Raw genomic sequence first — 23,099 nt, 5'->3', positions numbered from 1 at the left:
GACCCAGCGGTGGGGGGCCCAGGGTGCCTGGCACATCTTCCGGAGCCCGGGCTCACCGAGGCAGGCGAGAGCTGTCCCCTCGCCTCTGTTGGGGATGCCTGCCAAGGTCAGCCATGGGCGAGGCCAGGGACAGCGCCCAGGTGGTGCCAAGGGGACTGTGAGTCACCTGTGGACAGGAGGGCTGAGTGAGGAGGGGACATGGGCCCTGGGCCTCAAGGGCGCCATCCGAAGATCCCATAAGGATGAGGACACGGGAGGTCAGAGGGCAGAAATTCAAGGCAACAGAACAGCTCTAGACGGCGGTGGGGGGGGGTGCCCCCGGCATGGGGTGGGTAGAGGCCAGGGATGCTGCTCAGCACCCCGCAGTGCCCAGGACAGCCCCACCCCAGAGAATGCTCCGGCCCCAGTGTCCACAGTGCTGAGGGGGAGAGACCCTGCATTCATTTGGAAAAAAATAGACTTCGATCCCTTCTCACTCCAGACACCAGGATAAACTCTCGATGGGGAAGACAGTATAAACCAGGGGGACCCCCAGCTGCTGGGATTCTCCTCCTCCCTCCACCCCACTCAGGATGTGGATTTCAATGTGTGCAGCCTCCTGGGACATCAGCAGGGCTGAGGATCATGGGACTCAGATCGATCCCTTATCTGCCCTGCAGCGGAATTTCCCAGCTCTGTGTTTGTCTGTTGCAAATCCCCAGGTTTGGGAGCTGAGGGTCTGGCTGTTTGTGTCCTTGGGCACTGCTTGGAGATATTAAGCTATAAAATCTATCAGCCTTTTCAGAATTAGGAGCAAAATAACTACCAGCACCTTAATAACCGTGGACGATGCATGCCTTCGACACTGTGGGTGAGACCTGGTTTTTGTTTTCAGTTTCTATTATTTATTTTATTTTATTTTTATTTATTTATTTGAGTCAGAGTCTTGCTCTGTTGCCCAGGCTGGAGTGCAGTGGTGTGATCTCGGTTCACTGCAACCTCTGCCTTCTGGGCTTAAGTGATCCCTGGAGCCACCATGCCCAGCTAATTTTTAAATTTTTTGTAGAGATAGGGTCTTGCTATGTTGCCCAGGCTGGTTGCAAACTTCTGGCCTTAAGCAATCCTCCCACCTCAACCTCCCAAAGCACTGGGATTACAGGCATGAGCCCCCGTGCCCAGCCCATACTACAATATCTTTAGCTGGTCCACAGGCTGCAGTGACATCTCTCAAGTCAATGTTTCCAGCACAGCTGAAACTGTATTCTCTGACCCTATCTCCCACTTCCTTTCCCTCCTCTACCACTAACAGCTCTTCTGCTTTCTGTTTCTGTGTATTTGGGGGGTTTTGATTGTGTGTTTGTTTTGAGATGGAGTCTCGCTCTGTTCCCCAGGCTGGAGTGCAGTGGTGCGATCCCAGCTCACTGCAACCTCTGCCTCTCGGGTTCAAGCGATTCTCCTGCCTCAGCCTCCTGAGTAGCTGGGATTACAGGCATGCACCATCACGCCCGGCTAATTTTGTATTTTTAGTAGAGACGGGGTTTCACCATGTTGGCCAGGCTGGTCTCGACCTCCCGACCTCAGGTGATTTACCCGCCTCGGCCTCCCAAAGTGCTGGGATTACAGGCATGAGCCACCGTGCCCGGCTGTATTTGGGGTTCTTTGCTTGTTTTGCTTTTGGACTCCACAATATGTGGGATTATGCAGTATTTTTCTCTCTCAGCGTCTGGCCTATTTCACTTGGTGTTGTATTCTCCAGGTTCTACAAGGGGGAATTTTATGGCATGCGAATATTTTAATTTTTTTTTTTTTTTTTTTGAGACGGAGTCTCGCTTAGCCGTCCAGGCTGGAGTGCAGTAGTGCAATCTCGGCTCACTGCAACCACTGTCTCCCAGGTTCAAGCGATTCTCCCATCTCAGCCTCCCTAGTAGCTGGGACTACAGGTGCCTGCCACCATGCCTGGCTAATTTTTGTATTTTTAGTAGAGATGTGGTTTCACCGTGTTGCCCAGGCTGGTCTTGAACTCTTGACCTCAGGTGATCTGCCTGCCTCGGCCTCCCAAAGTGCTGGGATAGCAGGCATGAGCCACTGTGCCTGGCCTACTTTAATTTTTTTAAAAAAGAAATTGGTCAGGCACGGTGGCTCATGCCTGTCATCCCAGGACTTTGGGAGGCCAAGGAGGGTGGATTGCCTGAGCCCAGGAATTCGAGACCAGCCTGGCCAATATGGCATAACACCATCTCTACAAAAAAGACAAAAGTTAGTTGGGCGTGGTGATGGGCACCTGTAATCCCAGCTACTTGGGAGGCTCAGGCAGGAGAATCGCTTGAACCTGGGAGGTGGAGGTTGCAGTGAGCCGAGATCATGCCACTGCACTCCGGCCTGGGTGGCAGAGTGAGACTGTCTTTAAAAAAAATAAAATAAAAAGAAAGCAGAGAGAGACAGAAAGGAGGGAGGGAGGGAGAGAGAGAGAGAGAAAAGAAAGAAAAAGAAGAAAGAAGGAGAGAAAGAGAAAGAAAAGAGAGAAAGAGACAAAGGAAGAGAGAAAGAGTAAGAGAGAAAGGAAAAGAGAAAGGGAGGAAGGAAGGAAGGAGGGAGGGAGGGATGGAGAGAAGGTAGGGAGGGAAGCAGGGAGGGAAGGAAGGAAAGGAAGGAAGGAAGGAAAGAAGGAAGGAAGGAGGGAAGGAGGGAGGGAAGGAAGGAAGGAGGGAAGGAGGGAGGGAGGGAAGGAAGTCGGACAGAGATCTGGAGAAGTGCCTCCAGAACGCAGTGGGGAGGGCTGGGAGGCGGTGACAGCCCTTCCTACACGGGGTCCCCTGACCACCACCACTGTCCATGGCCTCTGTGTCCCCAAGGGGACTGATCTCTCCCTGCTGGCATTCAGCACCTGCCACCTGGAGTGTTTCTTGCCTGTGCCTGAGACTTGCCTGCCCGCTGGGTGGAAGGGCCAGCTGCACATAGGTGCCCAGGGCCCTGAGCTGGGTTTAAAGCCAGGCTATTGGCGCCTTGAAATCCATACTAATTTATGAACAGGAGGTCCCAGCGGTTCGTGTTGCCCCTGGCTCGGCAGTTTCTGAGAGGACCTAACCCCCGCGGAGAGGTCTCTCCTCCTTGTCTCCACTGCTGGCCGCCCGGGTCGATTCTGATTTGTCCACACAGGGAACATGAAAACGCAGCGCTTCTGTCGGGCTGAGCGAGCTGCTGAAGGTCGCTGGGGGACAGCCTGGCGCCAGCTGGTGTGGCTCAAGGCCCGAGGACAGAGTGGCTGGGATGCGGCTTCACCCACGCTGTGCTCACCTCTGACCCAAGCTGCTGTGGGGCCGAGTGCAGACCAGGGGGGGTCCGCAGGGGTCACCTCACTGCCAAGTCCAAGGTCTTGAGGACAGCCAGGGGCTGGGGTTAAAGGGCTGGGGACGGGGAGGTTTGCAGTGAAGGCAGAGAGTGAGAACTCATCTTAAAAATGATTCCTAGGGCTGGGCGCAGTGGCTCATGCCTGTAATCCCAACACTTTGGGAGTCCAAGGCTGGTGGATCACCTGAGGTCAGGAGTTCAAGACCAGCCTGGCCAACATGGGGAAACCCCGTCTCTACTAAAAATACAAAAAAAGCTAGCCCTGCATGGTGGTGGGTGTCTGTAATCTCAATTACTCGGGAGGCTGAGACAGGAGAATCGCTTGAACTCGGGAGGTGGAGGTTGCCGTGAGCCGAGATCGTGCCACTGCACTCCAGCCTGGGGGATAGAACGACACTCTGTCTCAAAAAAAAAAAAAAAAAAAAAAAGATTCACATGACACAAATATTCACAGCAGCAGATTCACAATCGCCAACGAGTAGGAACAAGCCAATTGTCCATCCGCCGGTGAATGGATTTAAAAAACACGTCCTTCCACACTCAGGAAGAGTAAGACTCAGCCATAGAAAGGAGCGAGTCTTTGACACAGGTCACAGCGTGGATGCACCTTGAGGACGTCACACTCAGTGACAGATGCCAGACACAAAAGGCCACACAGTGTGTGACCCCATTTCTATGAAATGTCCAGGACAGGCCCATCCACAGAGGCAGGGAGGGGGTGCGTGGGGGCCGGGGCTGGGGATCAGGGACTGATGGGGAGGGGGCTTCTTTGTAAAAGGGTGATGAGAATGTTCTGGAACTACATAAAGGTGATAGTTGCCCAGTTTTGCAAATATACTGAAAACGATGAATTATACACTTTAAGTGGGCAAGTTGTATGGTATGGGCGTTATTTCACAGTAAGGCTGTTTAAAAATAATGATTCCTGGCCAGGCGCAGTGGCTCACGCCTGTAATCCCAGCACTTTGGGAGGCTGAGGGGGGTGGATCACGAGGTCAGGGGTTCGAGACCAGCCTGACCAATAGGGTGAAACCCCGTCTCTACTAAAAATACAAAAATTAGCTGGGGGTGGTGGCAGGCGCCTGTAATCCCAGCTACTCAGGAGGCTGAGGCAGAAGAATTGCTTGAACCCGGGAGGCAGAGGTTGCAGTGAGCCAAGATCGCACCACTGCACTCCAGCCTGGGCGACAGAGCAAGACTCCGTCTCAATAATAACAATAATAATAATAATGATTCCTGGGGTGAGTGTCCACAGTGAATGTATCTGCCTCTCTCAGTTTGGTGGTTTTGATAAGATGTGCCCTAGTTGTGTACGGTGTCACTGGCAGGGTGGTGACAGGGTCCTGTGCGAATTCATTCAGTAATTTAAGGTTGTCCAGGTGAAATGGCTGTGCCTGTAATCCCAGCCTTTTCAGAGGTCAAGGTGGTGGGAGGATCACTTGAGCCCAGGAGTTCAAGACCAGGCTGGATAACATAGCAAAGACCCTGTCTCTATTTTTAAAAATATTAAAAATTAGCCCACAAACTAAACGCATTCCTTCCCCCTTCCTAGTCCATAAAAACTACAACAGTGATGCCCGCCTGTAGGCCCAGCTCCTCAGGAGGCTGAGGAAGGAGGATCACTTGAGCCCAGGAGGCGGAGGCTGCAGTGAGCTGTGATTGCATCATTGCACTCCAGCCTGGGCAACGGAGTGAAGCCCTGTCTCAAAACAAACAAACAAACAAACAAACAAAAAAAAAAAACCATGATTCAAAGTTGAAGGATTATGTTCATAGCTGCCCTGCAAGGTGGAGGGCAGGAGTCTGGGCCTCCTGCAGCCCCGTGGGCATGCCGCTCCAGCCCTTTCATCACTCATCCCCGCTGCCCTGAGCTGCTGCTGTCCTGAGTGGCAGGCCCTGGTGTAGCAGATCCTGCAAGATTCCAGCTGCTCCCAGAGCCCAAGGGCGTCAGGGCATTCCTGTGGCAAGGGGACCACCTGCAGGTGGCAGCGGGGATTTCAGCTCCCTATCCCCATCTTTTATTGATGGTAAATTACCCTGAGCTCATAGAACGGAAACTAGCATTTGTAAAAGTTTGCATTTTTTTAATGAACTTTTAATTTTAGATTTTCAGAAGAGTTGCAAAGAAATCCAGAGATTTCCTGTCTACCTCTCACCAGTTTTCCCTTACGTTAGCATCTTATGAAGTCACCATGCAATTTGGGGTTGGTTTGTTTTTGAGACAGTGCCGTGCTCTGTTGCCCAGGCTGGAGTGCAGTGGCACAATCGCAGATCACTGCAGCCTCGACCTCCTGGGCTCAAGCGATCCTCCTGCCTCAGCCTCCCAAGTAGCTGGGACTACAGGTTTGCACCACCATGCCCAGCTAATTTTTACATTGTTTTTGTAGAGATGGGAGATGGGGTCTTGCTAGGTTGCCCAGGCTGGACCATGTACTTGTCACCACCAGGAAGCCCATGTGGGTACATTTCTATCAGCTAAATTTCACTCTTTACCCCAGTTTCACGATTTTTTTCTTCTAATGTCCTTCTTCTGTTTTAGGATCCTATCCTGGATCCCAAGTGGCTTTTTTTTTTTTTTTTTTTTGAGACAGGGTCTCGTTCTGTGTCACCCAGGCTAGAGTGCAGTGGCGAGATCTCAGCTCACTGCAACCCCCGCCTCCCGGGTTCAAGCAATTCTCCTGCCTCAGCCTCCCGAGTAGCTGAGATTACAAGCGCCCACCAGCACGCCTGGCTAATTTTTGTATTTTTAGTAGAGACGGGATTTCAACATGTTGACCAGGCTGGTCTCGAACTCCTGACCTCAGGTGATCCGCCCACCTCAGCCTCCCAAAATGCTGGGATTACGGGTGTGAGCCACCTCGCCTGGCCCCACGTGGCATTTATATTTATTTTTTCTCAGACAGGATTGCACTCTGTTGCCCAGGCTGGAGTGCAGTGGTGCAATCCTAGCTCACTGCAACCTTGATCTCCCAGGATCAAGCGATCCTCCCATCTCAGCCTCTCAAGTAGCTGCGGTCACAGGCAGGCACCACTACACCCTCCTAATTTTTAAATTTTTTTTGTCAAGATGGGGTCATTTTGTAGAGATGGGGCGACTTGCTGGGGGGACCCCGGACTCCACACAAGGCCTCCTTGTGGCTGTGCTTTGTCCCAGCAAGAGGACACGGAGCACGGAGCAGAGTTTGTGAAGGAAAAGGCTCATGGGGTGGGTCGGGGAGGCCAGGCCCAGCTTCCAGGCCCTCTCCCTGTGCGTCACGCGGGACACGCCTCATCCCCAGCAGCAAGCTGGGACAACAGCCCAAAGCACCGTCACCAGCGAGGCTCCCAGAGACCCAGTGCCCACGTTCTTATGGGGGCTGGTTCTGCGGCCCCTGCTGCCTGACCCATGCCAGGATTCCAGACTCCAGAGGGAAGCAGGGATTTCATCTAAACCACGGTGTTTGCAGGACCAGCTCTGGCCCTGGAGCTCATCCTGTCAGTGATGGTGGTGGGTTCCCCTGAGTCCCCCGAGGTGGGGAGTTCCTGGTCGCAGCCTCAGGCATGTGGTGTCAGCCTGGTTCTGCTCAGAGACTGCCCGTACCAGCTGAGCTGGGGCTGAGGGACTTCCCAGGATGCAGGACTTTCAGGCTAATTCCAGAAAAGTCCTGGGCAGACCTGGATATGCTGGGTGCCTTCTGGGCACCGTGGGACTAACTCAGCCCCCTCTTCTTCCTCCCAGGGAGATCGTGAGGCTCCAAAGATGTACAGAGATGTTTTTGATAAACAGTGAAGAGCCATAAAAACATCAATCCTTGCACTCAGCTCAGTTTTCAAACACGTGGAAAATGTATTAGGAATAACGTCATAAATCTCATAATATTTTCAGTGAATCGCCTTCTGCTTTTTTCCTTTTCTATTTTTTTTTTTTTTTTTTTGAGGCAGAGTCTTGCTCTGTTGCCCAGGCTGGAGGGCAGTGGCTTGATCTCAGCTCACTGCACCTTCTGCCTCCCAGGTTCAAGGGATTCTCCTGCCTCAGCCTCCTGAGTAGCTGGGACTACAGGCACCCGCCACCATGTTGGCTAATTTTTGTATTTTTAGTAGAGACGGGGTTTTGCCATGTTAGCCAGGCTGGTCTCGAACTTCTGACCTCATGATCCGCCTGCCTTGGCCTCCCAAAGTGCTGGGATTACAGGCCTGAGCCACCGCGCCTGGTTGCCAAAATGATTTCTGTCCTTGTCCAATCACGAGCACGAGGCCATTCTCCAGTGCTGACCCCATCAACACATGCATGGCACCTCCAGCCAAGCCACGCCAAACTAACTCTATGTGTTTTTTCCAGGGAGCGGAGCTTGGTTTCGGGATCTCGGTGCTGCAGACGGCGAGACCTCCTGCACAGGTCGGTGCTGTGACGCATTTCTTTGTTACGATTTGAGGCTCGGTTGTCTGTTTTGCACCCTGGATGTGAGACGTGGAGTTGCCGTCAAGGCGGGCGTCTTGGCCTTGACCTGGGTCTGTGGGCTTTTTGTATCCACCAAGTGTGCGTAATGGGGAGCGGGTGTGGGGAACAGCCGCTAGCTCCTGGCAGAGTTTCCCGCCGACGAGGCAGGGAATGTGGCACTCACTGGTCCCACTGGTGCCAGAGCCCCTGGACGGGGTCAGGGTGGGAAGCCCACAGCGGTGCTGCCTGCCTTTCCGGTGTCTTAGTGCCGTGGTAGGGAGTTTTAAGGAGGGTGCCTCAGCCTTCACCCCTATCTCCCGTGCACCTGCAGAGTGACTCGTCGCTGGCCCTTTAGCTCTCCTCTGTTGGTTTACTCCTCGTTTTTCTCCCTAAAGAATCATGAGTGGCTTTTAAAATGTAGGAAGAGGAAACCATTTAAAAATAAGTAGAAAGGAAGGCAGAAATGTCCAGAAAAGGCAAGGCCGTAGGGACAGAAAGGGACTCGTGGTGGCTGGAGGCTGGGAACTTGAATGTGCGCCGGAGACTTGCCAGGGACGTGGAAAAGGACCCGATGGTCGGGTGGGGGTGGCCGCAAACCTGGTGAACTTACTTAAAAATCTTAAAACAATTTTTTTTTTTTTTTAAGAGTTAGGGTTTTGGCCAGGCATGGTGGCTCATGCCTGTAATCCCAGCACTTTGGGAGGCCGAGACGGGTGGATCACCTGAGGTCAGGAGTTCCAGACCAGCCTGACCAACATGGCAAAACCCCGTCTCTACTAAAAATACATAAATTAGCTGGGTGTGGTGTCGGGCGCCTGTAATCCCAGCTACTTAGGGGGCTGAGGTGGGAGGACTGCTCGAACGCAGGAGATGGAGGTTGCAGTGAGCTGAGATTGCACCACTGCACTCCAGCCTGGGCGACAGAGCGAGACTCCATCTCAGAAATAATAAAATAAAAATAAAAATAAAATAAAATAAAATAAAGTATAGATACAAAAAGTGTAGATATAAGTCCGCGCGTGGTGGCTCACGCCTGTAATCCCAGCACTTTGGGAGGCCGAGGTGGGAGGATCACTAGATCAGGAGATGGAGACCATCCTGGCTAACGCGGTGAAACCCCGCTTCTACTAAAAATACAAAAATTAGCTGGGCTTGGTGGCGAGCGCCTGTACTCCCAGCTACTCAGGAGGCTGAGGCAGGAGAATGGCGTGAACCCCAGGAGATGGAGCTTGCAGTGAGCTGAGATCGCGCCACTGCACTCCAGCCTGGGCGACAGACCGAGACTCCATCTAAAAAAAAAAAAAAAAAAAGTGTAGATATAAAATATTTGTATAATATTTATTTGTTTATGAAGCCAAACATAAAAATGTAAAAGATTTCATATTGTACAATTGCACTTACAGGAAAATTCTAGAAAAGGTGACAGAGATCAGAGGCGGCCTGGAGGCTGGGGGGTTGGGATCGGGGCAGCTCTGGGGGCCGATGAGAGCGGCTCATTGAGATTATGCTTATGGTTGCACAGCTGTAGAAATGAATGGCAACCCTTAGAACCATGTGCGCTTAAAGATGAGCGTGCCCTGTGTGCATCTCAGGGTGTGTAACTCGCACCCCAGTGAAGCTGTGACACCAACAGAAAAGTTCAGCCCAAAAAAGGAGGCGCAGGGCAGGAAGGTGTGCAGAGCCAGGAGAGGGCTCAGACTTTGCATTTCCGGTGCCGATGGCGGAAAGGTGTGCAGAGCCGGGAGAGGTCTTGGACTTTGCATTTCCAGTGCACATGGTGCAGGGTGGGAAGGTGTGCAGAGCCCGGACAGGCTCATACTTTGCATTTCCGGTGCCAACGGCGGAAAGGTGTGCAGAGCCGGGAGAGGTCTTGGACTTTGCATTTCTGGTGCACATGGTGCAGGGTGGGAAGGTGTGCAGAGCCCAGAGAGCGTGCAGACTTAGCATTTCCGGTGCCAACGGCGCAGGGCGGAAAGGTGTGCAGAGCCCGCAGAGGTCTTGGGCTTTGCATTTCCAGTGCACATGGTGCGGGGCGGGAAGGTGTGTAGAGACCGGAGAGTGTGCAGACTTTGCATTTCCGGCGCCGACAGCAGGACCGGAAGGTGTGCAGAGCCCGGAGAGGTCTCCTGCATTTCCGGTGCACATGGTGCAGGGCGGGAAGGTGTGCAGAACCCGGAGAGGGCTCAGACTTTGCATTTCCGGTGCACATGGTGCAGAGCAGGAAGGTGTGCAGAGCCTGGAGAGGCTCAGACTTTGCATTTCCGGTGCTGACAGCTCAGGGCCGGAAGGGGTGCAGAGCCCAGAGAGGTCTCCTGCATTTCCGGTGCACATGGTGCAGGGCGGGAAGGTGTTCAGAGCCCGGAGAGGGCTCAGACTTTGCATTCCCGGTGCCGACAGTGCAGGGCCGGAAGGTGTGCAGAGCCCGGAGTGGTCTCCTGCATTTCCGGTGCACATGGTGCAGGGCGGGAAGGTGTGCAGAGCCCGGAGAGGGCTCAGACTTTGCATTCCCGGTGCTTCCTGGGGCTGCCACAGGTTTGGTGTTGGGCTTCTTCAAACATTCAGTTCTGGCCGGGCGCCATGGCTCACGCCTGTAATCCCAGCACTTTGAGAGGCCAAGGCAGGAGGATGGCTTGAGCCCAGGAGTTTGAAACCAGCCTGGTCAACAGAGCGACATTCTAATCTCTACAGAAAATCAGCCGGGTATGGTGGCACGCACCTGTAGTCCTTGCTAGTCGGGGGCTGAAGTGGGGAGGATCGTTTGAGCCTGAGAGTTTGAGACCAGCCCAGGCAACATGATGAAACCCCATCTCTACAAAAAATACAGAAATTAGCCAGGCGTGGTGGTGCACACCTGAAATCCCAGCTACTTAAGAGGCTGAGGTGGGAGGATCGCTTGAGCCCCAGAGATGGAGGCTGCAGTGGGCTATGATTGCACCACTGCACTCCAAGCTGGGCAACAGAGCGAGACCCTGTCTAAAAAAACAGAAACAGATAACCCCGTTCATTTCGACAGGGAAACGCTAGCAGCTGTGGCGCTAACAGTGTTTGCAAGCTAGGATATGGCAGTGCTCAACAAGAAACATTGCGATTTCTGGTCTCCTGTGGGCCCCTTTGGAAAGACTGCCCGTGATGGGGTCATCGTTCTCCATGACCTGTCCCAGCAACACGTGTCCCATGATGGGGGTCTGTGAGAACAGCTCTCCGGCAGGCAGGCTGTAGGCTGGTGGGGCTGCCCACGAAGCCCCCAGGGCCTGGGTCGGAGCTGTTAGTTCCTCTCGTTGGGCACTGGTGGATGTAGGCACCTCCTGCAGCAGGCGTAACAAGTGACCACTGATGTAAAACAGCTTCTCTCACACAGTTATTATCTGACAGCTCTGCAGCTCAGAGGTCTAACATAGGGCCGGGCACGGTGGCTCACTCCTGTAATCCCAGCACTTTGGGAGGTCAAGGCGGGCGGATCACCTGAGGTCAGGAGTTTGAGACCATCCTGGCTAACATGGTGAAATACCATCTTTACTAAAAATACAAAAAAACTAGCCACACCAAACAGGTGTGGTGGTGTGCATCTGTAGTCCCAGCCACTCAGGAGGCTGAGGCAGGAAAATCGCTTGAGTCCGGAAGGCGGAGTTTGCAGAGCCAAGATCAGGCCACTGCACTCCAGCCTGGGTAACAGGGCAAGACCCTGTCTCCAACAAAAACAACAAGTAAAAAGGTAAAATGAAGAAAAGTACAAAGAAGGCCAGGCCCCTAAGTTCCCCCAGCCCAGCACCGATGGGCCTCAGCATCTTGCCAAGCCCGTGCTGGGATTTTTGTGAATTACATTCGCCTGTAGATTTCACACGAGGAGGGTTCTGTTCTCTCCTGTCCTCATTCCCATCACTGGGCGTCTCCTCGTTGAGAAACCTCCGCGTCCACCCTCGTTCTTGACGTTCGTTAAGGCACTCCGTGTGATAGGGGGTGGTGACTTATCACTTTAAAAATAATTTTATAACGTGTTTAACTGGTCCCCGTAGCTGGGCTTTTGGAGTGTCTCTCTTTTTCTTTATCTTTCTTTCTCTCTTCCTCTCTCTCTCCTTCCTTGCTCTCTCTTTCTTTCCTTCTCCCTCTCCTCTCGCCTTCCTCCCTCTCCCCCCTTTCTTTCTCCTTCCTTCCTATCTCTATCTCCCTCCCTCTGCCGCTTCCTTCCCTCTTTCCTCCCTTCCTCCTCCTCTCCCTCCTTCCTTCCCTCCCTTCTTCCTTCCTCCTTCCCTCCTTCCTCCCTCCCTTTCTCCTTCCTTCCCTTCCTCCTTCCCTCCTCCGTCCCTCCTTCCTTCCCTCCTTCCTTCCTCCCTCCCTCCTTCCCTCTCTCCCTTCCTCCTTCCTTCCTTTCTTCCTCCCTCCCTTCCTCCCTCCTTCCCTCCCTCTTTCCTTCCTTCCTCCTTTTCTTTCTTCCTTCCCTCCCTCCCCCCTCCTTCCCTCCTTCCTCTCTCCCTCCTTCCTTCCTTTCTCCCTCTCCTCCCTTTCCTTCCTTCCTTCCTTCCTTCCTTCTTTCCTTCCCTCCCTCCCTCCTTCCTTCCTTCCCTCCCTCACCTCCTCCTTCCCTCCCTTCTTCCCCCCCTCCCTCCTTCCTTCCTTCCCTCCCTTACTCCCTCCTTCTCTCCCTTTCCCCCTCCTTCCTCCCCCCTCCCTGCCTCCCTCCCTCTCTCCTTCCTTCCTGAATCCCTCCCCTTGGATGGTTGAGGTTTAAGTTAAATTCCTGCGAGTGGCTGTGCTGCTGAGTTCTGTGCATGTGATCTACATTTGACATCCAGCCACAAAAACCTCCAGAAACACCCCATTCCTTCCTGGAGCGCTCGTTCCCCACCCTCCCAGCCGCAGCTGTGAAATCTTTGCCAAGCTGGCAAGTAGGGGCGCTCATCTTTGTTTTGTTTGGGTGTCCTCAGTGGCCGGTGAATCTGACCGTTCTCTGGGCATCCTTCTGTGGGCTGCCAGGATGGGGTCTTTGCTGACCTTTCTGTTCCGGCGTCTCAGGCGCATTGATTTATTTGAACAGTTTGTAAATGTTTGTTTGAAGTCTGCAAATATTTTCCTGAGCGTGTCTTTTGACTTTGCTTGCGGTGGGTTTTGCCAAAGAGGATTTTTTTTTTTTTTTTTTTTTTGTCAGAGTCTCACTCTGTTGCCCAGGCTGCAGTGCAGTGGCGCGATCTTGGTTCACTGCCACCTCCTCCTCCCGGGTTCAAACGATTCTCCCGCTTCAGCCTCCTGAGCTGGGATTACAGGTGTGCACCACCACGCCCGGCTAGTTTTTGTATTTTTAGTAGAGATGGGGTTTCACCATGTTGGCCAGGCTGGTGTCGAACCCCTGACCTCAAGTGATCCTCCTGCCTCAGCCTCCCAAAATGTTGGGATTACAGGCGTGAGCCACTGCGCCCGGCCAGGATTTTAAATGTTTGTTACACATGAGCATCTCCTTTGTTTTTTTTATGGATTTCTTCCAAATTTTAAGATTATAAAAAATATCACCTGTATTTTGTTCTGATTGCATGTTTTACACTTAAATTCTGAACTGTTTGAAATTTAACTATGCTAGTGGGACTCACGGAGGAAGCAGGGGTGATTCTAACCCAACCCTTACCTCCCCTCCCCTCCCCAGGGGATGCTGGGAGATGTCTAGGGATGTCTCTGGTTGGCATGACTGGGGGGTGCTCCTGGCATGAGTGGTTGGGGGTCAGGGACACTTCTCAACACGGCCCATCCCAGAGAATCATCCAGCCCCAATGTCTACAGTGCCCAGGAGGGAGAGACTGTTTCTCCCTTCTCCTCCCCCTTCCCCTCCCCTTCCCCTCCCCTTCCCCTCTCCTTCCCCTCCCATTCCCCCTCCCTTTCTGCTCCCCTTCCCCTTCCCCTCCCCTTCCCCTCCCCTTCCCCTCCGCTTTCCTTTTCCCCTCCCCTTCCCCCTCCCCCTCCCCTCCCCTTCCCCTTCCCCTTCCCTTCCCCTTCCCTCCCCTCTGCTTCCCCTCCCCTCCCCTTCCCCTTCCCCTCCCCTTCCCCTCCCCTCCCCTTCCCCTTCCCCCCTTCCCTTCCCCTCTGCTTCCCCTCCCCTTCCCCTCCGCTTCCCCTCCCCTTCCCCTCCCATTCCCCTTCCCCTGCCCCTTCCCTTCCCCTTCTCTTCCCCTTTTCTTTTCTTTTCTTTTCTCTTTCTGACGGAGTCTCGTTCTGTCAACCAGGCTGGAGTGCAGTGGCACGATCTCAGCTCACTGCAACCTCTGCCTCCCAGTTTCAAGTAATTCTCTGCCTCAGCCTCCCGAGTAGCTGGGATTACAGGTGCGTGCCACCACGCCCGGCTAATTTTTGTATATTTATTAGAGACGGGGTTTCACCATGTTAACCAGGCTGGTTTTGAACTCCTGACCTTGTGATCCGCCTGCCTCGGCCTCCTAATGTGCTGGGGTGACAGGCGGGAGCCACCGTGCCTGGTCCATTCTTTACTTCAAAACTGACTTCAATCCCTGCCCACACTAGACACCAGAATAAACTCCCGATGGGGCAGACCGTGTAAACCAGGGGGACCCCCAGCTCCTGGGATTCACCTCCTCTCTCCCTCCCCACTCAAGGTGTGGATTTCAATGTGTGCAGCCTCCTGGGACCTCAGTGGAGCAGAGGATCATGGGACGCAGAGTATCTTGGGGGTCCGTGGAATCCCCTAACCTGGGGGGGGGGTCTCAACCAGGGGTGATTCTGCCTCCAGGAGACATCTGTCATTGTCATGATGGAGCGATGCTCCTGGCATGGAGTGGATGGAGGCCAGGGACGCTGCTCAGCACCCTATGGTGCCCAGGATGGCCCCACCCCAGAGAACCATCAGGCTCTGATGTCCACACACCCAAGGGGAGGCCCCAGTAGAGGGGACGGAATTAGTGGTGAGCAGGTGTGGTGCCGGCTGACCTTGAAGGGGTTCTCTGTTACAAAGGATGGCATGGGATGCGGGCTTTTCCTGATCTTTTAATAATGTTGCTAGCCATTCATTGAGCACCTCCTGTTTGCTGGGCGCTGGGCTGGGCGAGTGCGGCTTTGGCTCCTGCGGGCACCGGGTGGGAAGCTTGGAAACTCACCTCCCTACGAGGACGGACGAGGACGAGAGCGAGGCTGTGAGGGGTGCAGGCGCCTGCGGGGGTCTCTGACCTCTGGGTGGCAGCCTCTCCAGGAGAGCAGGTGCGCCGCCAAGTGAGGGCCGTGGCCGCCTGTCCTGATGACAGAACCAGCACCGTGATCCCCTGCTCCTATCTTCTGCAGGCCCCAGGGCAAAACAACAACGACAACAGCACAGACGGCCGGCCTGGGCTCGGGGCGGGGGAGCCTGTTCCTGGGGCCTCTGAAGCTCGATTTGCAGAGGGCTGTTGTTACCGCTGGCGGCCACCAGGGGGCAGAGGAGGCCCACGGAGTTTCCTGGGCCCGGGCCTGGAGCCGGGAGGGGGCTGGAGATGCGGTGGGGTGCAGGTAGGGACGGGGGTGCAGCGGGTGTGCAGGTGGTACAGGTGGGTGCAGGTGAGGACAAGTGGGGTTGGAGGTGCAGGTGGGGACAGAGGTGCAGGTGGGGACGGAGGTGCAGGTGGGGACGGAGGTGCAGGTGGGCGCAGGTGGGCACAAGTGGGGACGGAGGTGCAGATGGGTGCAGGTGGGGACGGAGGTGCAGGTGGGTGCAGGTGGGGACAGAGGTGCAGGTGGGCGCAGGTGGGCACAAGTGAGGACGGAGGTGCAGATGGGTGCAGGTGGGCGCAGCTGGGGACGGAGGTGCATGTGGGCGCAGGTGGGCACAAGTGAGGACGGAGGTGCAGATGGGTGCAGGTGGGGATGGAGGTGCAGGTGGGCGCAGGTGGGTGCAGGTGGGCGCAGGTGGGCGCAGGTGGGGATGGAGGCGCAGGTGGGGACGGAGGTGCAGATGGGTGCAGGTGTGCGTAGGTGGGTTCAGGTGGGTGCAGGTGGGGACGGAGGTGCAGGCAGTGCATACTGACTGCATCCCAGATGTCTTCAGTCACCCCTGAGCCCCTCTTTGAGCTCTGACACTACCCCCACTGCAGTTTGCTTGATACCTTCCTGGTTCAACACTGACAGCCCTAAGTCCCAGGCAAACCCAGATGGTTGGCCCCTGCCCTGGGGGCCCCTGTGCGCACACTCAGAGCCTCTCTGCCCAAAACCAGAGGCGGTCCCTGGGTGTTGTGCGTGGCAGGAGGCGGGAGGCACTGGCTCTGCTCCCCAGGAGTGGCCTTAAGGCAGTCAGGGAATGTACCCCACACTCCGGCACGGAGGTGTCTCCAGAGCAGAGCTTGGACCAGAGAATGGAAGGCATAAAGCATCCCTGGAGGGTTGGGTGGCCCTGGGGGAGTGCAGGTCATCCTGCCATGGGCATCAGACCCTGGCTTGTCCCCACCATCAGGCCCTGGGGTGCCTGTCATCCCCCCTCCCAGATGTCATGCTCCTCAGGGTGAGAACTGGCTGTGGACCTGGGGCTGCCACTCCCCAGCTCAGAGAGGGGTCATTGTCCTGGCGGGCAGAGGGCCTGGATCCTCGCCTGTGAGTTAGAGACTCGAGCGCCCCTGCTCTGATTGAAGGCAGGAGAGAGTTTGTTCAGTTTGGCCAGAGGAGAATTCCATCCATCCCGAGTAGGAGGGAGAGAAAAGGTAAATCCCAGGAGCTGGAGTTACCCTGATTTATGCTGTCTGCCCCTCTGGGAGTTTATTCTGGTGTCCGGTGTGAGCAGAGAACAGACTCTGTTTTTTTTCCAAATAACACAGGGTCTCTTCCCCTGGCCCCTGTGGACATCGGGGCCACATTGTTCTCTGGGGTGGGGCCATCCTGAGCACTGCAGGGTGCTGAGCAGCGTCCCTGGCCTCCACCCACTCCATGCCAGGGGCATCTCCCAGTTGTGACAACCACAAATGTCCCCAAATATCACTCAGTGTCCCGTAGGGGACAGAATCACCCCAAGTTGGCTGGGTGCGCTGGCTTACACCTGTAATCCCAGCACTTTGGGAGGCTGAGGTGGGCGGATCACTTGAGATCAGGAGTTCGAGACCAGCCTGGCTAACATGGTGAAAACTCTTCTCTACTAAAAATACAAAAATTAGCCGCGTGTGGTGGTGGGCGCCTGTAATCCCAGCTACTCCGTAGGCTGAGGCGGGCGGATCACTTGAACCCGGGAGGCGGAGGTTGCAGTGAGCCGAGATCGCACCATTGCACTACAGCTTGGGTGACACAGCGAGACTCTGTCTCAAAAAAAAAATCACCTCAAGTTGAGACCCCCTGGGTCTCAGGTGTGTCCCATGATCATGTGGACCCCTCTGAGGTTCCAGGAGGCTGCACACACTGCAATCCACACTCTGAGTGAGGAGGGAGAGAGGAGGCGAATCCCAGCAGCTGGGGTCCCCCTGGCTTACACTGTCTGCCCCACTGGGAGTTTATCGTGGTGTCTGATGTGAGCAGGGGACAGACTTGATTACTTTTTTTTTCCTCAAATTAAGGCAGGGTCTCTCACGTTCAGCACTGAAGACTTTCTACCCCTTAGGAGACACTGGGGCTGAGGGTGGGGTTGGAGATGCAGAGGGTGCAGGTGGAGATGGGTTCACGGGGCACCTGCACCCACCTGTGCCCACCTGCACCTCCGTCCTCACTCATCTGGGGCAATGTCTGGGGATATTTGTGGTTACACGACTGGGGGGTGCCCCTGGCATGGAGTAGGTGGAGGCCAGGGATGCTGCTCAGCACCCTGGCTTGCCCAGGACGGCCCTACCCCAGAGAACAATCCAGCTCCCATGTCCACAGTATTTGGGTGGAACCCCTCTTCCAGGATAAGCATTTCTTCAGCCTTTTTGCTTCTTGCCTCACTGAGTACAGAAGAACCCTGTGACCCCCGGATCACACAGTATGTTTTTCTCATAGCTCCTTGTTCTCCTGGCGAGGGTTTATTTTTTATTTTTTTGGTAACATTTCTGCTGAGAGCTTTACTGGAGCCTTTTATCTTGAGAAGGGCTCTTGTGTGGTAAGCAAACTCCAGTCCCCGGCGGCCAGTCAGAGCGGGTTTATTTCTCCCTGGTCGGTCACCAGATTTCAGCGTGTCCTGGTCGTGTTGAAATTCACGTTATTATCGGTTCTTTTTATGGACAAGTTGTTCTCCTGAAAGAATTGCCAAGATACACAGCCACAGCCTGAAAACGCTCTGCTCCCGGAAGGTTACAGCTCAGTGCTACCATCCTCCCCGAGGAAACGTGTGCAGCCCGCAAGTAATTACGGGGCGCTGTGCCGAAATCTGGGGCTCTGCCACAGTCCCCAGGACTCAGAAACCTCTCCCTGCACCCAGCAGCCTCCACATCTGTAGCCCAGGACAAGGCGGTGCTTCCCGGCAGTAGGAGAGCTTGGACGTGACCTTGACCCTCTATAGCAGGGGTCACCTGGGTGATGACGTCCCCCCCCACACACCCAACCCCGGGGACACTGAGCAATTTCTGGGACATCTGTGGTTTTCGTGACTTGGGGGAGCTCCTGGCATGGAGTGGGTGGAGGCCGGGGATGCTGCTCAGCACCCCGCAGTGCCCAGGACGGCCCCGCCCCAGAGAACAATCGGGCCTCAAATGTCCACAGTGCTGAGGGGGAGAAACTCTGGGTTCATTATTTTGGGGAAAAAAATCGAGTTATTTTCCTGCTCACGATAGGCACCAGAATAAATTCCCAGTGGGGCAGACAGTGTAAACCAGGAGGACCCCCAGCTCCTGGGATTCACCGCCTCTCTTCCTCCACACTCAGGGTGTGGATTTCAGTGTGTGCAGCCTCCTGACCTCAGCAGGGCAGAGGATCATGGGACGGACGCGGAGTCTCTTCGGGGTCCGTGGAATCCCCTATCCCAGGGGGTCTCAACTTGGGGCAATTTTGCACCCAGGAGACATTTGTGGCTGCCTCGATTGGTGGATGCCATGGGGTGGAGGTCAGGGGTGCCACTCAGCACCCTGCAGTGCCCAGGGCAGCCCCACAATCAAGAATGATCCAGCCCCAAATGCCCACAGTGCTGGGGGGAGAAGGCCCGGTGTAGAAGAACCTGCCTCCCGGGTGAGTTGAGAGCAGGCTTCTGTGCTCTTCTGGACAGAATTACTACAGCTGCCACTCAAGCCCCAGTAAACAGACCCCCGTTTTCAAGCCCACCGATGTCCTCTCAATGAATCCATGTTTCAGAGCTGTTACTGCGACCACCTGACTCTACTGACTGAGGCTGCACACCCAGAGAGGCTCATGTCCACGACCACCAAGCCCGGGGATCCGTCGGTGGGGCCACGGGAATCTGAGCACCACAGCCCGGTGTGCAGACCACAGCCACCTCTCGTGTGGGGTGTGTGTGTGTGTGTGTGTGCGCGCGCGCGCCTGTTGCTAAGCAACCGCTTGAACAGTCAGCCTCCCACAGAACGAGGGATGAGGCACCAACTCGGTCATCGGCAGATTCATCGAGCCTTGGCTGCCTTTGACTCAAAATACACACGGCGGTGACGGTCGCATATGATAAGATGCCGGGGGCAGGGGACATGGGGGAGCCGAGTGGAGGCCAGAGAGGATGGCTCTGCCAATCTGTGGCTTGACCTTGACCCTCTCTGACCCTCTACAGCAGGGGTCAGAGTCCATTGCCCAGGACAGCAATGATGCGGCCTGTTGGATGCTAATTTTCTTCCCGTCCGCTTCATCATTTTAGTGAACCAGCACCCACCTGCAGGGCCCCTGCCAGGCTAACACCCTTGGATCTCTGCGCAGACACTCCCAGTGCCGCCTGGGGATGCGTGTCATAGATGGTTAAGGTGCAGCCTGGGGAGGCCCAAGGTGGGGTCTGTTCAGAAGTTAGGGGCCTGGTAGAGGGGCCCCCTGTCCCACCAGCAGGGTTCAAGGGACTGAGGGCTCCTGAGCGGACATGGGCCAGGCAGAGGCCCAGGCGGGTGCCCCAGTGCAGAGCCCACTGTGGCTGGATGAGCCTCGTAATGACTTCATGTTAGAGCCTCAGCTTTACTTATTTATTATTTTTACCAGACATGGATCTGAATTATTATTCTTACATTCTTCTTCTTATTATTATTATTATTTTAGAGTCAGAGTCTCACTCTGTTGCCCAGGGGGGAGTGCAGTGGCGCGATCATAGCTCAGTGTAACTAAGGGGTGTTCCTGGCAGGGAGTGGGTGGAGGCCAGGGACTCTGCTCAGCACCCTGCAGTGCCCACGACGGCCTCACCCCAGAGATGGATCCAGTCCCGATGTCCACAGTGCTGGCGGTGAGAGACTAACCTGTAGAGTAGAAAGTCTGTCAGCTGTTTTTACAATTCCCAAATTCCCAGTCTGTTCCGTGTGTGTGTGTGTGTGTGTGTGTGTGTGTGTGTTTCTTTTAGTTTTGTTTATAGCAGGTCGGGGTTTTTTGTTTTTTTTTTTTTGAGACGGAGTTTCACTCTTGTCTCCCAGGCTGGAGTGCAATAGCGTAATCTCAGCTCACTGCAACCTCCACCTCCCGGGTTCAAGCAATTCTCCTGCCTCAGCCTCCCAAGTAGCTGGGATTACAGGTGCCTGACACCACGCCTGGCTAATTTTTGTATTTTTAGTAGAGACGGGGTTTCACCATGTTGGCCAGGCTGGTCTCGAACTCCTGACCTCAAGTGATCCTCTTGCCTCGGCCTCCCAAAGTGCTGGGATTACAGGTGTGATCCCACAAGCCGCCAGGCCAGGAGTCTTACCTTTCTAGGAGGCAGAGTTTATCTGTTCTTTTGGGGCTCCTTCCTCTAGAGAATGGGGGAGACGGCAGCATCAGGGTGATGATGTCCCCGCAGAACAGGCCGTCACGGGATTAGCCTAGTCGGTGCTAGTTGTCCTTATTGGAGAGCTTGGGGAGATGCCCTGAAACTGCTGCAGTCTGCCTTGGCTGGTTCAACGTCCTTTCACCCCTTTTCTCTCTTCCTCTTTCAGAAATGGCACTTCTAGGGTCAGTCGGCTTCATTTTAGAAGTTAGAAAAAGAAGGAAAAAACTGCTAAAGCCGGGGTTGAAAACTGCGGCCCCCAGGCCAAGTCCCCCCTCTATTTCCTATTTTTATAAATAAAGTTTTATTGGCATACAGCCACAGACATACCATGCCCCCACCCCAGGCCCAGTCTGGCCCTCCACTTCTTATTTTTATAAATGAAGTTTTATTGGCACACAGCCACAGACAAACTGCAGCTCCCTGGGCCAAGTTCCCCCCTCCACTTCCTGTTTGTATAAATAAAGTTTTATTGGCACACAGCCGCAGACATACTGCCCCTCCCTGGGCCAAGTTCTCCCCTCCACTTCCTGTTTTTATGAATAAAGTTTTATTGGCACTTGGCCACAGACATTCATTTACCTGTCATCGGTGACTGCTTTCATACTACAAGGACAGAGCTCAGTGGCCTTTTGCAGAAAAGGTTTGCTGACCCTAGCCTAGAGAGGCCCTGAGTTGTCTGATTTCATCTCATAAACACTGGTGAGGAAAGAATGATCTTCACTGGACAGATAAGGATGCTGAGACCCAGTGAGGTTAAGTGGCTTCATGAGGTGACATAACCAGCAGTTTAGGGCTTGGGGTCCCAACTCTGCTACATACTGGCTTTGTGACCCTGGGCCATCTCTGTGCTTTTCTCAACCTCAATGCCCTTGTCTGTGAAATGAGGGAGAATAGGCAGTGCCTGCCTCTCAAGGGGTTAATGCATGTCAAGCTGTCTAATACTAAATGCACCATTCTTCCTCTGTTTTTCATGCCTACTATGCCTCCTCACCCCCACACAGTGCTGTTGAGACAGTCAGATAATGTCATAGTCATTAGACCTTTCTGATGATATACTCAGACATAGGAGGAAACTGCTGAGTTGCTTGGCTGATTGTGGAGGGACATGGTGTCCAAGCCCTTGTGTATGAATAAGTGTGAAAGCCAACCATAAAATCCCAGAGTGCTCTAGTCTGCAGCACATAAACAGTGTATTAGCTAGCTATGGCTGCGTAACAACTACCATGAATGCAGTAGCTTAGAGTGACACCCGTTTATTAGCTCATGGTTCCATAGGTCAGAAGTTTGGATGTAGTGTGGCTGGGTAAGACCCTGGACAGAGGATCCAGCCACACTATGTCCAAACTTCTGACCTTGGAGATGTGAGCCAGGGCTGCATTCTCATCCAAAGGTTTGTGTGGTGATGGATCCCCTTCCAAGCTCATTCAGAATTCAGTTCCTTGTGGCTGATAGACTGTTTCTGTTGTCTTGTTAGCTGTCAGGAGGGGGCAGCTCTCAGCTCTTTGAGACAACTCTCAGGCCACGTGGCCTCCTCCATAGGCCCCTCATGCTTCCAGGCTCTCACTTCAGGAAGGTCCCAATCACTTTTAAAGGGTCACTTGACTAGGCCAGGCCCACCTAGGATAATCGCCCTTTCAGTGAACTCAAGGTCAACTGATTTAGGACCTTATTTACCTCTTCAAAATCCCTTCTTTCCTGCAAAGTAACCTAATCAGGGGAGTGATATCTCATCATGTCCACAGGCCCTGCCACACTCAGGGGGAGGGGGTTCTACAGGACGTGCTCTCCAGGGAGTGGGGATCTTGGTGATCTTAGAATCCTCTTGGTGGCAAAGGGAAGGGGGGCCCGCGTTCAGCCTCAACCAGGACCGAATCAGCAGGACCTTCACTCCCTTCTTCTGGCGTCCATCCCTTCCTCTCGCAGGAGTACTGCCAGGACTTTGGGGAGAGGGTCAGGGTTATTGGGAGAAAGGAGGCATTTGGAAAGTAGGTGGCAGGCTGTGTCCCAGTTACACCTAAACGTGTCTCCACTTATTTAAAAAAAAAAAAAAAAAAAAAAAAACCTTTATTTTGAAATCATTACAGATTCAGAGGAAGTTGCAAAAATCACACAGAGCAAAAAACATCACATGTATCTTCACAGTTTCCCCCAGTGGTGACATCTTACGTAACTGTAGTACAAAACCAGGAAATGGACCCTGGCACCATGTATGTGCAAAGCTCTGTGCTCTTTTGCACACATGCAGACTCGGCGTCACCTTATCTATGGGTGTGCAGGAACATTAAGTGTCCATAAACGTGGATGGAGCTCCCTTACTCGTGTGCATGGGGGGTCAGAGGGAGGTGGAAACACAACCAAACACAACCTTCTAGACTTTGACCCTTGATGTGGGTGCCAGGTTCCAGTCACCGTGTGCCCCCACGCTGCGTTGAGGGCTACGCTCTTCTGTCTTCTCCCACTAGTCTGTGAGTCGGTGAGGTCTTGTCCACTACCTTTTTAGGCAGCCAGCCCTTCTGGTGGGCTTCGTCGTGGGGAAGCGGTGGCAGTAGGTTTGTTCTGGAGCTC

At 54.2% G+C, this 23,099-nt stretch overlaps 1 protein-coding gene across 1 annotated transcript in view; it reads left to right on the top strand.

Moving 5' to 3' along the window:
- GNG7 (G protein subunit gamma 7) overlaps nt 1-23,099 on the top strand; it is a 185,336-nt gene that overhangs the window by 48,275 nt on the left and 113,962 nt on the right. The window contains exon 2 of the mRNA XM_055250252.2: nt 7,646-7,702. The gene's annotated coding sequence lies outside the window, so the exon portion shown is untranslated. The remainder of the gene's footprint in view (nt 1-7,645; nt 7,703-23,099) is intronic.

This window comes from Symphalangus syndactylus, chromosome 17 (genome assembly GCF_028878055.3).
Source record: "Symphalangus syndactylus isolate Jambi chromosome 17, NHGRI_mSymSyn1-v2.1_pri, whole genome shotgun sequence".
NCBI classification, from domain to species: Eukaryota; Metazoa; Chordata; class Mammalia; order Primates; family Hylobatidae; genus Symphalangus; species Symphalangus syndactylus.
Note: the sequence above shows the minus strand (reverse complement) of the source record. Positions and strands in the feature narration are given on the sequence as shown.